Genomic DNA, 14,360 nt, shown 5'->3' with positions numbered 1-14,360 from the left:
TTCCCACATTCATGGCCTTGCTTCAGCTGTCACATCTCCTTTTCGGACTCTGGCTATCTTGCCTTCTTCTTTTAATTCTAAGGACTCGTATAATATTTGGCACATCTGAATAATTCAGGATAACTCTACCATCTCAAGAGTCTTAGTTGCATCTGTAAATTCCCTTTTGCCATGCATGGTAACATGTCCACGGGTTCTAGAGACTAGAAATGGACATTTTGGGGGTGGGGGTGGGGGTTATTCTGGCTACCACAGAGAAGCACCATAACTCAAAATACTAATTACTCTTTTTTTTTTTTTTTAAAGATTTTATTTATTTATTTGACAGAGAGAAATCACAAGTAGTTGGAGAGGCAGGCAGAGAGAGAGAGAGGGAAGCAGGCTCCCTGCTGCGCAGAGAGCCCGATGCGGGACTCGATTCCAGGTCCCTGAGATCATGACCTGAGCCGAAGGCAGCGGCTTAACAATTGAGCCATCCAGGTGCCCCCTAATTACTCTTTTAAAAGAGAAGAGTGATTTTATTTCTAAATAATATGATAATTTAAGAAAACAGCCATTTTTTTTTTAAAGGAATGCATTCTGAAGTATGTTTGGATGAAATGACATGTCTGGGGTTGCCTTAAGAGAAATTCAGGAGAGAAAGAAGATGATAGAGAGGAAGGAAGTGTGCAAAATCTTGATGCTTTTTGAATATGGATGATGTATATTAGGGGATGAGAAAATGTGGCTGAAGGAGGTATCATTTGAGTGCTGCTGAGTGGATGGGACTGATCCAAGTGAAGGGAACTAGGTAGGGAATAGGATTATCTTCTAGTCAGAGAGCTCAGTATTCCTCACATTTAAATTTTTTAAGAAAGATTTTATTTATTTATTTGACAGAGAGATACACAGCGAGAGAGGAAACACAAGCAGGGGGAGTGGGAGAGGAGACGCAGGCCTCCTGCTGAGCAGGGAGCCCATGCGGGGCTCAATCCCAGGACCCTGGGATCATGACCTGAGCTGAAGGCAGATGCTTAACAATTGAGCCACCCAGGTGCCCCTTAAATTCTTTTTAAGATTAAAAAAAAATTTTTTTTAAAGAAATCTCTATACCCAACGTGGAGCTTGGGTTCACAGTCCCAAGTTCAAAGAGTTGTATGTTCTACCAACTGAGCCAGCTGGGCCCCCCAGTGTTCCTCGCCTTTCAAAATGTTTTATATTTTATGATGCTTTGACGTCTTGGGACCTTAAGGACCCAGCAAGGAACTGCCCCTTCCAGAGTTAGCAAATTCCTGGAGATCATCAAGGACTTACCTGGGAAAAGGTCTTTGATATGCAAACCAATGAATCTTGAGTACACACCTCCTTTGGTCAGGTTCCTGCAGTTCAGGACCCTAACCTTCTGCCCTAAATCACTCCAGGGCCAGGTACTGGGCATCTGGGGACCACACCTATTGCCGAGAGCTCACAGAAGTCAAACTATCCAATCCTAAACTGCTCAGCTTGCTTACCCTGCCTTACCTGTTCTTTCCTGAGAAAACCAAAAGAAAAGCTTTTGCATTCCCTCCTCCCGAACCCCTCTTGTCTGCCTCATGGTGGTTGCTGTTTGGTCTTCTGTGATGTGCTGTGTGCCTCCTGCTTCTAGGGATCCGTGAGTATAAAAACACTTGTTCCTTTATGACAGTTGCTGTGTCTCCATGTTTTACTGTACCTGATGAAAACAAGTCCCAAGCACAATTTAAAACAATCATGCCCTTCCTAAAATAAAACCAGCTGACAAGTTAGAGGAATACTCCAGAATGTAAGCTCAGTAAGAGTAGAGGCTTTATGTGTTTTGCTCACTGCTTACAGTAGGAAACAACTATAAGAACAAACAGACCAACAAACCTATGCGGCATCTACACAGTAACTGGGTCATGGGCTGCGGTGCATCTAAAATCTGTCCATGGAAAGAAGGTTAGTTGTGAGATGCAGTGGCAAAACATTTGGCAAAATTGTTGCCTGAGATTACTTGAGCAGCAGACTATGTGTCTACTGAGTCCTGGGGGAATAGAAAATAGAAACTTAATAGAGGTTATTTTTAACACTGTGTCCAAGATATTAAAAGAAAGAATTCCCTCATGGATTTGTAAAAAGAAATACAAGGAAATAAAATCTAAAAATTGGAACTTTGCAGGTAAAAATTCTGACTGCTGCTACACCTCAATAATAAGAAATTAGTTAAGAAAGGCCCTGAGCTGGGGCACCTGGGTGGCTCAGTCAGTTAAGTGTCTGACTCTGGACTTTGGCTCAGGTCTTGATCTCAGGGTTGTGAGATTGAGCCCTGTGTCTGGCTCCATGCTGGGCGTGGGTGTGGGGCCTGCTTAAGATTCTCTCCCTCTCCCTCCGCCCTCCCCTCCATGCATGCTCTCTCTCTTAAAACAAATCAAAACAAAACAAAAAACCCTATATTTTTTAAAAAAAGGGCTTTGAGTCTTTCGTCGTTCTTTTTCCCATTTATTTTCTCTTCCTTCTTTTTTCTCTCTTTCTCTTACTAAACTATTCTATCTATCTAAAGTCATTAGATGAAGCTGGGAAACTAAGTGTCCGTATGGTATCATCTGGACAGAGGCTCAGAGCCTGCCTGGGTTAAAGAGGGTGTCCTGTGGAGGGGAGGCCTAGCAACGGGTGTCCGAACTTGGAGGGGGAGGAAGACATTTGTGTCCATGGTTGCCCAGTACAGGGTATTGGAGCTTGAGTGGACTGAGGACATGACTATGGGGTAGCGGGTTGTTGTGAGGTAGCAGAACCATCAGAGGTGTGGACCCAGCCCCAGAGAAAGAGACCTTTACCATATTCACCCAGTGGGATTTCAGAATTGCTGTGACCCAGTGAGTGCTGTGTGTTCAATTCTTCCTTCTTCTGAATGAGTACGTTTTTCGGTTTTCCTGTCTTTAGTGCATTACCAATGGATATGGCTGTGTTTGGGTAGATTATTTGTCTTTTAATTTTTTTTATGATTTTATTTATTTATTTGACAGAGATCACAAGGAAGCAGAGAGCCAGGCAGGGTGGGGGTGAAGCAGGCCCCCCGCTGAGCAGAGAGCCTGATGCGGGGCTCCAACCCAGGACCCTGGGATCATGACCCGAGCCAAAGGCAGAGGCTTTAACCCACTGAGCCACCCAGGTGCCCCAGATCATTTGTCTTTTTAGTTCATAGGTGACCAGACTGTGAAGAGCCACATCCAAGCCTGACGGAGAAAACTGGACATCACCTGGAGAGCTTGGACTTTGAACTGAATGTATTTACTGGGTGGAACTTTGGGCTGTCCTCTTTGGAGATGGAGAGTATTATCTATACAAAGGAAAAATAGTAAATGGGATATTTGGTGACAAAAAGAGCTGACTCTGCTGCAGGTTCACTAGCTGGTCACCGGTCTCTTTTCCTTTTGTTGAGTCACAAGAAAATATCATATCCCAGGCTCATTTGCTTGGGGCTATGTGTCTGGATTCTGGCCAAAGGGGTATGGGTCAAGTCCAGTTCCCTTTCTAGCTTGCCTTATTATTTCCCCTGACCTCTTGAATGCAGAGAAGATCCAATCCAGAACTCTAAGAAGACCCTGGAATAAGGACTGGTCAACTGTCATCCGTGGGTGAAATCCAGCCCACTACATTTTTTGTAAATAAAGGTTTATTGGGACACAGTGATGCCCAATTATTTATTTATTATCTATGGCTGCTTTCATGGCAGAATGGTGACAGTTTGTCCCACAAAACCTACAATATTTACTCTTTGTCTTTTTATGGAAAATGTTTGCATATACTTGCCTGAGAAGATGGTCCCATGATAAGTTGATAGGAGACACAATCCTTGAATCAAAATAAGAAAGACTGCCTTCTAAACACCCAATTGGGGCTGTGATGTGAATAAAAAATAAAGCCTAATTTTGTTATGACATTGAAATCTTTGAGTTATTTGTTCGTAGCTAGTTACCTTATTACTAATATACAGTTTCCCCCATACTTAGATCAGTGCTTGGCTCATGGCAAAGTTGTTATTTGTCTACAAAAGTAGTATATTCATTGGATAACAAACAATCTAAATGTTAGCACCTCCCCAAAATAACTTAGAATTTAGAAGTCCCTGTAATGCCTCCTCAAGAAATAAGCATTGTTGGGGCACCTGGGTGGCTCAGTCAGTTGGTTCAGTGTCCGACTCTTGATTTTAGCTCAGGTCATGATCTCAGGGTTATGCAATCGAGCCTCACATTGGGCTCAGTGCTGGATGTGCAAACTGCTGAACATTTTCTCTCTCTCCTCTGTTCCTCTCCATCTCTTATCTCTTCCTCTCCCTGTTCCTCCTCTCTTGAAAAAAAAAGGGGGGGCACCTGGGTGGCTCAGAGGGTTAAAGCCTCTGCCTTTGGCTCAGGTCATGATCCTGGGGTCCTGGGATCAAGCCCCACATTAGGCTCTCTGCTCCATGGGGAGTCTGCTTCCTCCTCTCTCTCTGCCTACTTGTAGTCTCTGTCTGTCAGATAAATAAATAAAATCTTAAAAAAAAGAAATAACAATTGTTAAGAGTTTGATGTATAACTTTGTAAACTCTGTATGTATATGCTTTTATATATATAACATATATTGGGACACCTGGGTGGTTCAATCGGTTGAGTGTCTGCCTTCGGCTCAGGTCATGATCTCAAGATCCTGGGATCAAGCTCCGTGGCAGGCTCCCTGCTCAGCAGGGAGTCTGCTTCTCCCTCTCCTTCTGCCCCTCTCCACCGTTTGTATGCTTTCTCTCTCTCAATCAAATAAATAAATAAATAAAATCTATTAAAAAACCCTCCAAAACAAAAAACCCATAGATTTATATATTACATTTATATTTATATATTATAAATATGTATATAAATTTATAAATATAAATTACATGTTAATGGGGAGGGAGTGGAGTGATGGGGTAACTGGATGATGGACATCGGGGAGGATATATGTTGTAAGAAGTGCTGGTTATTATATAAGACTGATGAATCATAGACCTGTACTCCGAAACAAATAATACATTAAATGTTAATTGAATTTAAATTTAAAATTTTTTAAAAATAAGAAAGGGGCAAGAACTGGGGACTTTCCATGAAACTAACAGATAAAAGTGATCACATACTTTATAATTCCATTTATATAACATTCTTGAAATGACAAAGATATAGAGATGGAAAACAAATTAGTGGTTCACAAGGGTTAGAGATGGGGTGGGGGTGACAACTACTATAAAGGAAGAGCATAAAGGTGATCTTTGTGGTGATGAAATAGTCTGTGTCTTCATCAGGGTGGTTTTTACATGAATTTATATATGTGATAAAATGTCATCACGCCATATACATATACTGTAACAATGTTAAGCTCCTGGGTTTGATAATCTTACTGTAGTTACATAAGATGTAGCCATTGGGGAAGAGGAATAAAGAGTATATGGAACCTCTCTATACTGTCTTTTCAACTTCCTGTGAATTTATAATTATTTCCAAATTAAAAGCTAAAAAACCCCAAAAGTTTGATGTACAAGATTGTAAACTCTGGGGGCACCTGGGTGGCTCAGTGATTAAACGTCTGACTTCAGCTCAGGTCATGATCCCGGGGTCCTGGGATCAAGCCCCGTGTCAGGTTCCCAGCTCTGTGGGGAGTCTGCTTCTCCTTCTCCCACTCCCCCTGCTTGTGTTCCCTATCTCACTGTGTCTCTCTCTGTCAAATAATAAATAAAATCATTTTAAAAAGAAAAAAAAAAAAGAAAAAAGATGATAATATACATATTCTGAATGTATATGCTTTTATAAATATAATATACATATTTTATATGTATATTACTTCATACAATATATATAAAATATGTATATTATATATAAATAAATACTTATATATAAAACATACTTATATATGATATTTATATATTTGTATTATGTATGATACATACAGAAATTATTCATAGTATATAAATATAATTACTTATAGTATATAAAATAACTTATTTATGACATAAATATAAATTATATGACTATATGTATATTATATAAATATAATTACTTATACTATATTTCAGATGACTTGGCACAGTGGGTTAAGATAATGGACTTTGGAGCCAAATTGCCCGGTTTCAAATTTTATCTTTTTGTCTATGGGCTCTTAGACAAGTTACTTACTTAAACTATACTCCATTTTGCTTATCTGCAAACAGTGTTATTATAGACTTATTTCTTAGGGTCATTGTGAATATTAAATAAAATAATTGATTCAGCTTAAGAAAGTGTCTTACGAATGGTGTTTGCTGCTGTTAGTAACAGTAATAGTAGTACTTTAGCAGCAGTTTTCTTTCCCCATAGAAACATAAATCATATAATTCCTCCTGCCTCCACTAAATACAGCTCACTTTTAAAACTAGATAATTTAAAAAATGGGCATATTTATTCATATCAGATATGTCATTTGCAAATATCTTCTCCCATTCGGTAGGTTGCCTTTTAGTATTGTTGATTGTTTCCTTTGCTGTGCAGATTTTTAAAAAAGTGATTTCTACACCCAATGTGGGGCTCAAACGTAAAGTCCCAAGATTAAGAGTCACGTACTTTGTTGATTGAGCCAGCCAGGTGCCCCAAGAAGCTTTTGTAAAAAAAGAATTTATTTAGTTTGGAGTGGGGTGCAGAGGGAGACGGGGAGAGAGACTCTCAAGCAGACTCCCGGCTAAGCACAGAGCCTGACATGGGGCTTGACCTCATGACCCTGAGATCATGACCCGAGCCAAAATCAGGAGTTGGACACTTAATGACTCAGCCACCCAGGTGCCCCCTCCAAGAAGTTTTTTATTTTGATGCAGTCCCAAGTTTATTTTTGGTTTTATTTCCCTTGCTTCAGGAGACATATGGAGGCAAGAAAAATGTTGCTATGGCCAATGTCAGAGAAATTACTGCCTGTGTTGTCTTTCAGGGTTTTTTTTTTTAAAGATTTATTTATTTATTTGAGAGAAAGAGAGAGTGAGGGAAGGGCAGGAGAGGGAGAGAATCTCAAGCAGATTTCTTGCTAAGCACAGAGCCTGACATGGGGCTAGATCTGGAGACCCTGAGATCATGACCTAAACCAAAATCAAGAGTTGGATGCTTAACTGACTGAGCCACCCAAATGGCCCTCTCTTCTAAGATTTTTATGGTTTCAGGTCTCACATTTAGGTCTTTAATCCATCTTTAATTTACTTTTGCGTTACAGTGTAAGTAAGTGGTCCCCTTTCATTCTTTTGCACGTAGCTGTCCAGTTTTCCCAACACCATTTCTTGAAGGGACTGTTTTCTTCCCATTATATATTCTTTCTCCTCCTTTGTCAAAGATCAATTAACCATATAATTTTGGGTTTATTTATGGGTTTTCTGTTCTGTTCTATTGATTTATGTTCTGTTTTTGCACCAGTACCATACCGTTTTGGTTACAACAGCTTTGTAACGTAACTTGATGTCTGGAACTGGGATACCTCCATTTTGTTTTTTAAAATTTCTTTGGCTGTTCAGGGCGTTTTGTGGTTCCAAACAAATTTTAAGATTGTTTGTTCTACTTCTGTGAAAAATGCTGTTGGTAGATTCATCTCATTTTATTTATTTATTTATTTTAATTTTTTAAAGATCTTATTTATTTAAAAAAAAGATCTTATTTATTTATTTGACAGAGAGAGACACAGCGAGAGCGAGCACACAAGCAGAGGGAGAGGGAGAAGCAGGCTCCTTGCCAAGCTGGGAGCCTGATGCAGGGCTCAATCCCAGGACCCTGGGATCATGACCTGAGCTAAAGGCAGACCCTTAATGATTGAGCCCCCCCAGGCACCCCTACTACTGTGTTTTTTAAGTGATAGTTTTGCTTTATCCCAAGATGTCTCCTTCTTGAATTAACTAATAATGAAAATATTAATATAATATTTCAAACTTTGTGGGATGAGGCTGAAGCTATGTTTAGAGTGAAATATTTACCTTTATTTTTTTTCCTCCTCCCCAAATATTTATTTCTAAAAACATATATATTTAGGGGTGCTGGGTGGCTAAGTCAGTTAAGCATCTGATTCTTGATTTTGGTTCATGTCTTGATCTTGGGGTAATGAGTTTGGGCCCCGTGTTGAGCTCTACTCAGGGTATGGAGCCTACTTAAAAAAATAATATGAAATAAAAATACATATATTTATTAGAGAAAAAGGTTAAAAATCAGATCTCAGTATTAATCTCAAAAAGCTAAAGAAAGCAAATTAAAAGCAAAAAAATCAGGAAAAAATGGCATACAAGCAGAAAAAAATAGCAATAAACCTGCAATATAGAGAATTAAGCAAAAGTGTTTTTTTTTAGGTGACTAATAAAATTAATACACATCTTATAAGACTGTTGAAGAAAAAATAGAGAAGGTACAAACAAGCAGTATCAGGAATAAAAAGGGGGTATCATCCTACTGATTCTATAGATTTAAAATATTTATATGCTTTGTTCTATACTTGATATATAATAGCTTCAGAATAACAATACTAATATTATTATTAATATTAACTTCATTGAAAGTTTACACATTTTGTTCCTAGATTATCTCCTGTTGAAGATGTACAATCAGATTACTGTCTTTGAAATAATTCACTAGGGTGCTTGGGTGGCTCAGTCGGTTAAGTGTCTACCTTTAGCTCAGGTCATGATCTCAGGGTCTTTGGATCGAATACCCCAACAGGCTCATCAGGGAGTCTGCTTCTCCCTCTCCCTCTGCCCTTCCACCTTGCTCATGCTCTCTATCTCTTTCTCTCAAATAAATAAACAAAACCTTTAAAAGAAATGAAATAGACCATTGATTTCGTATATAATTTGGGATGAACTGGGTTTTTTGAAGAGGGGAAAAATAAGATATATTACTTTTTGTAATTAAAAGATTTTTTTATGGATTTTATATATTTATGGAGAGAGAGAGGGAGACAGCGCACAAGAGACGGAGCAGCAGGCAGAGGGAGAAGCAGTCTCCATGCTGAGCAAGAAGCCCGATGTGGGACTCCATCCCAGGACCCTGGAATCATGACCTGAGCTGAAGGCAGATGCTTAACCACCTGAGCCATCCAGGTGTCCCAACATGTCCACTTCTCACTCCCTGAAATATGTGAATATGTTACCTTACATATAGGTAAATAAGATTTTGTAGCTGTGATTAAGGATCTTGAGACAAGGTGGTTATCCTGAATAACCTAGATAGTTCAGTGTCATCACAAGTGTTTTTAGAGAAGGGAGACAGAAGGGTCAGAGTCAGAGAAGCAGATGTGGCCACAGCAGAAGGTGAGGAGGAGAGGGAGAGGGAAGTGGGTAGGGGTGAGAAGGTAGTTGCTAAATATCCATCAGGCCTTGGAGATGAAGGAAGGGGTCATAAACCAAAAAACGCAGGGGGCCTCCAGAAACTAAAAGAGGTAATAAAAGGAATTCTCCCCTCAAGCCTCCAGAAAGAATGTAGCACTGCAACACCTTGACTTCTGATTTCCAGAGCTGTAAAATGATAAACTGTGTTCTTATAAGCCATGAAGTTTGTGGAAATTTGTTATAGCAGCAGTAGGGCACAAAAACACTAATTTTATTAAATGTCAGTGCTTGAATAACATTTAAAAAATATTCTATATAAAGAAATGCAGGTATTTATTCTCCATAAGATGGCTATCTCCAGGAAAAGTACATAAAAGATTGAGTTACAAGCTGATTTAGCCACTTTAAATAAAAGGAGCACTGTTTCTAAGTGATAGAACAAATGGCAGGCCAATAATCATTAGACATGTAGCAGATATTTTCTCAAAAAAATGAACAAATAAGTCTAACAAAACAATTGCCAGTATTTGTTGTAAATGACAAAAATCTGAGGCTTTATGCAAAAATTACCATTTCGGGAAACTCAGATTCATCATTGTGAATTCGACAGTAATGAATAAAAGTTTTTTTCTGATGAGTCTAAAAATAATGAATACTATTGAAGATATTTTGTGATGAGTCTGTGAAAATAATATGATTGTTAAATATTTTATAATGAAATGTGTCAACATTTAGGAGGTCTACAAAATTCAGTGAATCAATGTTTCTTATTTATTTATTTTAAAACTTATTTATTTATTTAAAGATTTATTTATGTATTTATTTGACAGACAGAGATCACAAGTAGGCAGAGAGGCAGGCAGAGAGAGAGGAGGAAGCAGACTCCCCACAGAGCAGAGAGCCCGATGTGGGGCTCGATCCCAGGACCCTGGGATCATGACCTGAGCCGAAGGCAGAGGCTTTAACCCACTGAGCCACCCAGGCGCCCCTATTTATTTATTTTTAAAAAGATTTTATTTATTTATTTGACACAGACAGAGAGAGAGTAAGAGAAGGAACACAAGCAGGGGGAGTGGGAGAGGGAGAAGCAGGCTTCCCACTGAGTAGGAAGCCTGATGCCGGGCTGGATCTCAGGACCCGGGGATCATGACCTGAGCTGAAGGCAGACGCTTAGTGACTGAGCCACCCAGGATCCCCTTAAATTTTTATTTTTTTAGATTTTATTTATTTGTCAGAGAAAGTGAGAGAGAACACAAGCAGGCAGGGCAGCAGGCAGAGGGAAAAGCAGACTCCCCAGTGAGCAGGGAGCCGGATGGGGAACTCAGTCCCAGGACTCTGGGATCATGACCTGAGTCAAAGGCAGGTGCTTAAACGACTCAGGCTTTTAAGCCACTCGGGCACCCTGCAATAAAATATTTAAAAATTAAGATATGTACATTGTTTTTAAGATACAATACTACTGTACCCATAATAGACTACTAGTGTAGTGTGAACAATTTTTTTTAGTGTAAACAATTTTTACATGTACTGAAAAACTAAATAATTTATTTGATTAGCTTTATTGTGATAGTCACTTTATTGCAGTGATCTGGAATAAAACCTGCAATATTTCTGAGGTGCGCCTGTAACTACTTCCTGTCTGTAGATTTCCCTATTTTGGACATACCATATAAATAGAACCATACTTTGTGGCTGTTTCCCTTAACTTAGCATAATATTTTCAAGCGTCTTCCACATTGTATGAGTAGTTCATTGTTATGGCCTAATAATATTCCATTTTATGTATATTCTGCTTTTGTTTATCCATAAGTTAGTTGACATTTGGATTGTTTCCACTTTTTTGCTATCATGGATAATGCTGCTGTGAATATTTGTGTACATGTTTTCGTACGGATGTATTTTATCCATTATCTTGATATATATCTATCAGAATTGCTGGGTCATGGTTACTTTAACACTGTGAGGAATTGCCAGAATATTTTCCAAAGCCTTTGATTTTTTTTTTTTTAACTTTTAGAATCTGTTTATTTTCTGTTAACCTTTTATCCCTTTTGTTTGCTGTGAAAGAGCACTTAAGACCACTCAGTGGTGGGGCACCAGGGTGGCTCAGTGGGTTAAGCCTCTGCCCTCGGCTCAGGTCATGATCTCAGGGTCCTGGGATGGAGCCCTGCATCCAGCCCTGCATTGGGTTCTTTGCTCAGCAGGGAGCCTGCTTCCCTGCCTCTCTGCCTGCTTGTGATCTCTGTCTGTCAAATAAATAAATAAAATCTTAAAAAAAAAAAAAAAAGACCACTCAGTGGTTGTTCCTACCCATCCAGTGGCCGGAGCAGTGGGAGCTGCGGACCAGTCTTCAGTGGCTGGCTGAGGTCTCCAGTCCCCGGGAGGGAGCTGCTGACTAGGCACGGAGGGCCCCTGCTCGCTTTCAGACCAGTCTGCGGCCTCAGGCAGAGTAGCAGTGAATCCAGGAGCGGGAGCAGTCCATTCACCCTGAAATTCTTCCTTGGTCATAGTCGTTTCAGCAGCGGCCTGCTTACCCTTTTCAATCTCTTCAGGCACAGTCTCCCACGGGTGATCATGGGAAATGGTGCCACGCATGCGCAGAACTTCCCAGTCATTGTCTACGGCACTAGACGCACTGAGTGAGCTCCCTTGTTGCAAGGGATGGCAATGTCCTTATAGCTCAGGGGAGAGTCCATGTGACAGAGTGGTGGTAGGAAGGTTGACATTAGATGCCTCTGAGAGAGGCTGGTGATCAACCCTGGGATCAGTAACCACTCGGAGTCCCGGCTTCCAGAAGGCTGCCTGGATCTGGTTAGTGAAGCTTCCAGCTATAGGAGTGGTTCCAGCAGCAGCAGCAGCAGCAGCAGCAGCAGCAGCAGCAGCAGCAGCAGCAGCAGCAAACTTAAGCATAGCTCAAAGGCTAGTGTTCTTGGATGATATGACCCTGACATCAGCTGACTTTTCAATGGCAACAATGGCAAGAGCTGCCAGCAGAAGCTCCTCCCAGGTTCTCTTCAGGTGGATATGTAGATACCATCATTTTTCCTTTTGTAGATGTTCTGTTGCATTTGGAAGTCAAGGTTGGTGCCACCTAAGTGGGTTTCTGCTGTAAAGAATTTGAGGACATCCTCCTCCTTCATTTGTAGGACATCAATGTCTCTGGACATTGTGAAAATTTCCGTTTAAGTTATGATGGGAATGCAAAATAACACTGTAGGGACTCCGCCCTGGGTAGCATGGAAATGTCCAAAGCTGCTCATGTTCCCGCTTAGCAGTATACGAGTTCCAATTTCTCCATATCTTTGTCAAAAATTATTGTCATCTGTCTTTTTGGTTACAGACATTTTAGTGGGCATGAAATAATATCTCATTGTGTATAGTGTGTGTTTTAATTTATTCACTTCAGAGAGAGAGATGGAGAGAGAAACAGCATCCATGTGCACAGTTCAGCTGGGGGAAGGGAAGGAGGGAAAGAAGCAGACTGTCTGCTAAGTGGGGAGCTGCACACAGGGCTTCATCCCATGACCTGGGGAACACCACCTGAGCCGAAATCAAGAGTTGGAAGCTCCCTCGACTGAGCCACACAGGTACCCCTCATTGTAGTTTTAATATGCATTTCGCTGATGGCTAATGATGGTGAACATTTTTCTTATCCATTTGTCCATTTGCACATTTTCTTAGGAGCAATGTCTATTCAGATCTTTTGTCCATTTAAAAATTGTATTATTGGGTGCCTGGGTGGCTCAGAGGGTTAAGCCTCTGCCTTCGGCTCCGGTCATGATCTCAGGGTACTGGGATCGAGTCCCGCATCGGGCTCTCTGCTCAGCAGGGAGCCTGCTTCCTCCTCTCTCTGCCTGCCTCTCTACCTGCTTGTGATCTCTGTCTGTCAAATAAATAAATAAAATCTTAAAAAAAATAAATAAAAATAAAAATTGTATTATTTATCTTTTTATGACTGGATTGTGATAGTTCTTTGTGTATTCTATTAGATCCTTAGCAGATATGTTACTTGCAAATATTTTCTTCATTCTTTATATTTTTTTCAACACAAAAGACAGAAGTTTTTAATTTCGATGAAATTTAATTTATTTTTCTTTGGTTGCTTGTGTTTTTGGTGTCATATCTAAAAATCCATTGCCTAATCAAAGGCCAAGAAGACTTATGCCTATGTTTTCTCCTGAGTTTTTTTTTTTTTTAAGATTTAATTAACTTATTTAGAGAGAGAGTGCAGCTGGGAAGGGCAGAGGGAGCAGGAGAGGGAGAGAGAGAGAGAATCTCAAGCAGACTGTGCTGGGGTTTTATCTCACAACCCTGAGAACGTAGCCTGAGCAAAATTGAGGCCCTTGCTTAACTGAGTCACCCACGCGCCCCATCTCCTAAGAGTTTTGTAGTTTTGGCTCTTACATTTAGGCCTTTGATCCATTCAAGTTAATTTTTCGTGAGTTTCACCACTGAATTGTCTTGATATTCTTGTCGAAAATTAATCAGTGTGTGAAGGCTTATTATTTCCAGAATCTCAATTCTATTTCATTTGTCTAAATCCTTATCTCCTACCCTTCTGCCAGCAGGGCCATTGTATTTTAAAGAAGTCATACAAGGATCATTCTTTAACTTAAAGCAAGGTCAGAATTACTACTTCCTCCTTACTGGTTTAAATCTTTCCCTAGAATCTCTTTCATCAGTAGCCATCAAGATCGCGTCCAATGGGATCTTTTTTTAATCTTTTTAAAATCGAGGTTATGAGTTGGGCAGGGTGGCTGGTTAATCAAAAGTTAGCTGTATGGTAAAAAGCACTGGTATTCAATCTAATGTCCTTGGGGAAGTTTACGAGCAAGGCCAGGAAGAGACAATAGAAACATCTTGGCTCAGCTTTCGAAAACGAGCGAGGTGTCAGAGGGGCAGGAGTGTGGCTGTTAGTATGTTTCCAAACACTAAGACCGGGAACTTTTCCACTGGAGGGCAGGCTCCGGGCGGAGGCGAAAAGTCTACTCCTCAGTGGAGCTGAGGAGACTGTTGTTCATTCACCCGAGCGACCACCAATAAAGCAGCTCCAGGGCCCTCT

At 40.3% G+C, this 14,360-nt stretch overlaps 1 pseudogene; it reads right to left on the bottom strand.

Moving 5' to 3' along the window:
* Positions 1 to 9,429: 9,429 nt before the first annotated feature.
* Positions 9,430 to 12,465, bottom strand: LOC116597027 (annotated as a pseudogene).
* Between the last annotated feature and the right edge of the window lie 1,895 nt (positions 12,466 to 14,360).

This window comes from Mustela erminea, chromosome 8 (assembly GCF_009829155.1).
Source record: "Mustela erminea isolate mMusErm1 chromosome 8, mMusErm1.Pri, whole genome shotgun sequence".
NCBI lineage: Eukaryota > Metazoa > Chordata > Mammalia > Carnivora > Mustelidae > Mustela > Mustela erminea.
Note: the sequence above shows the minus strand (reverse complement) of the source record. Positions and strands in the feature narration are given on the sequence as shown.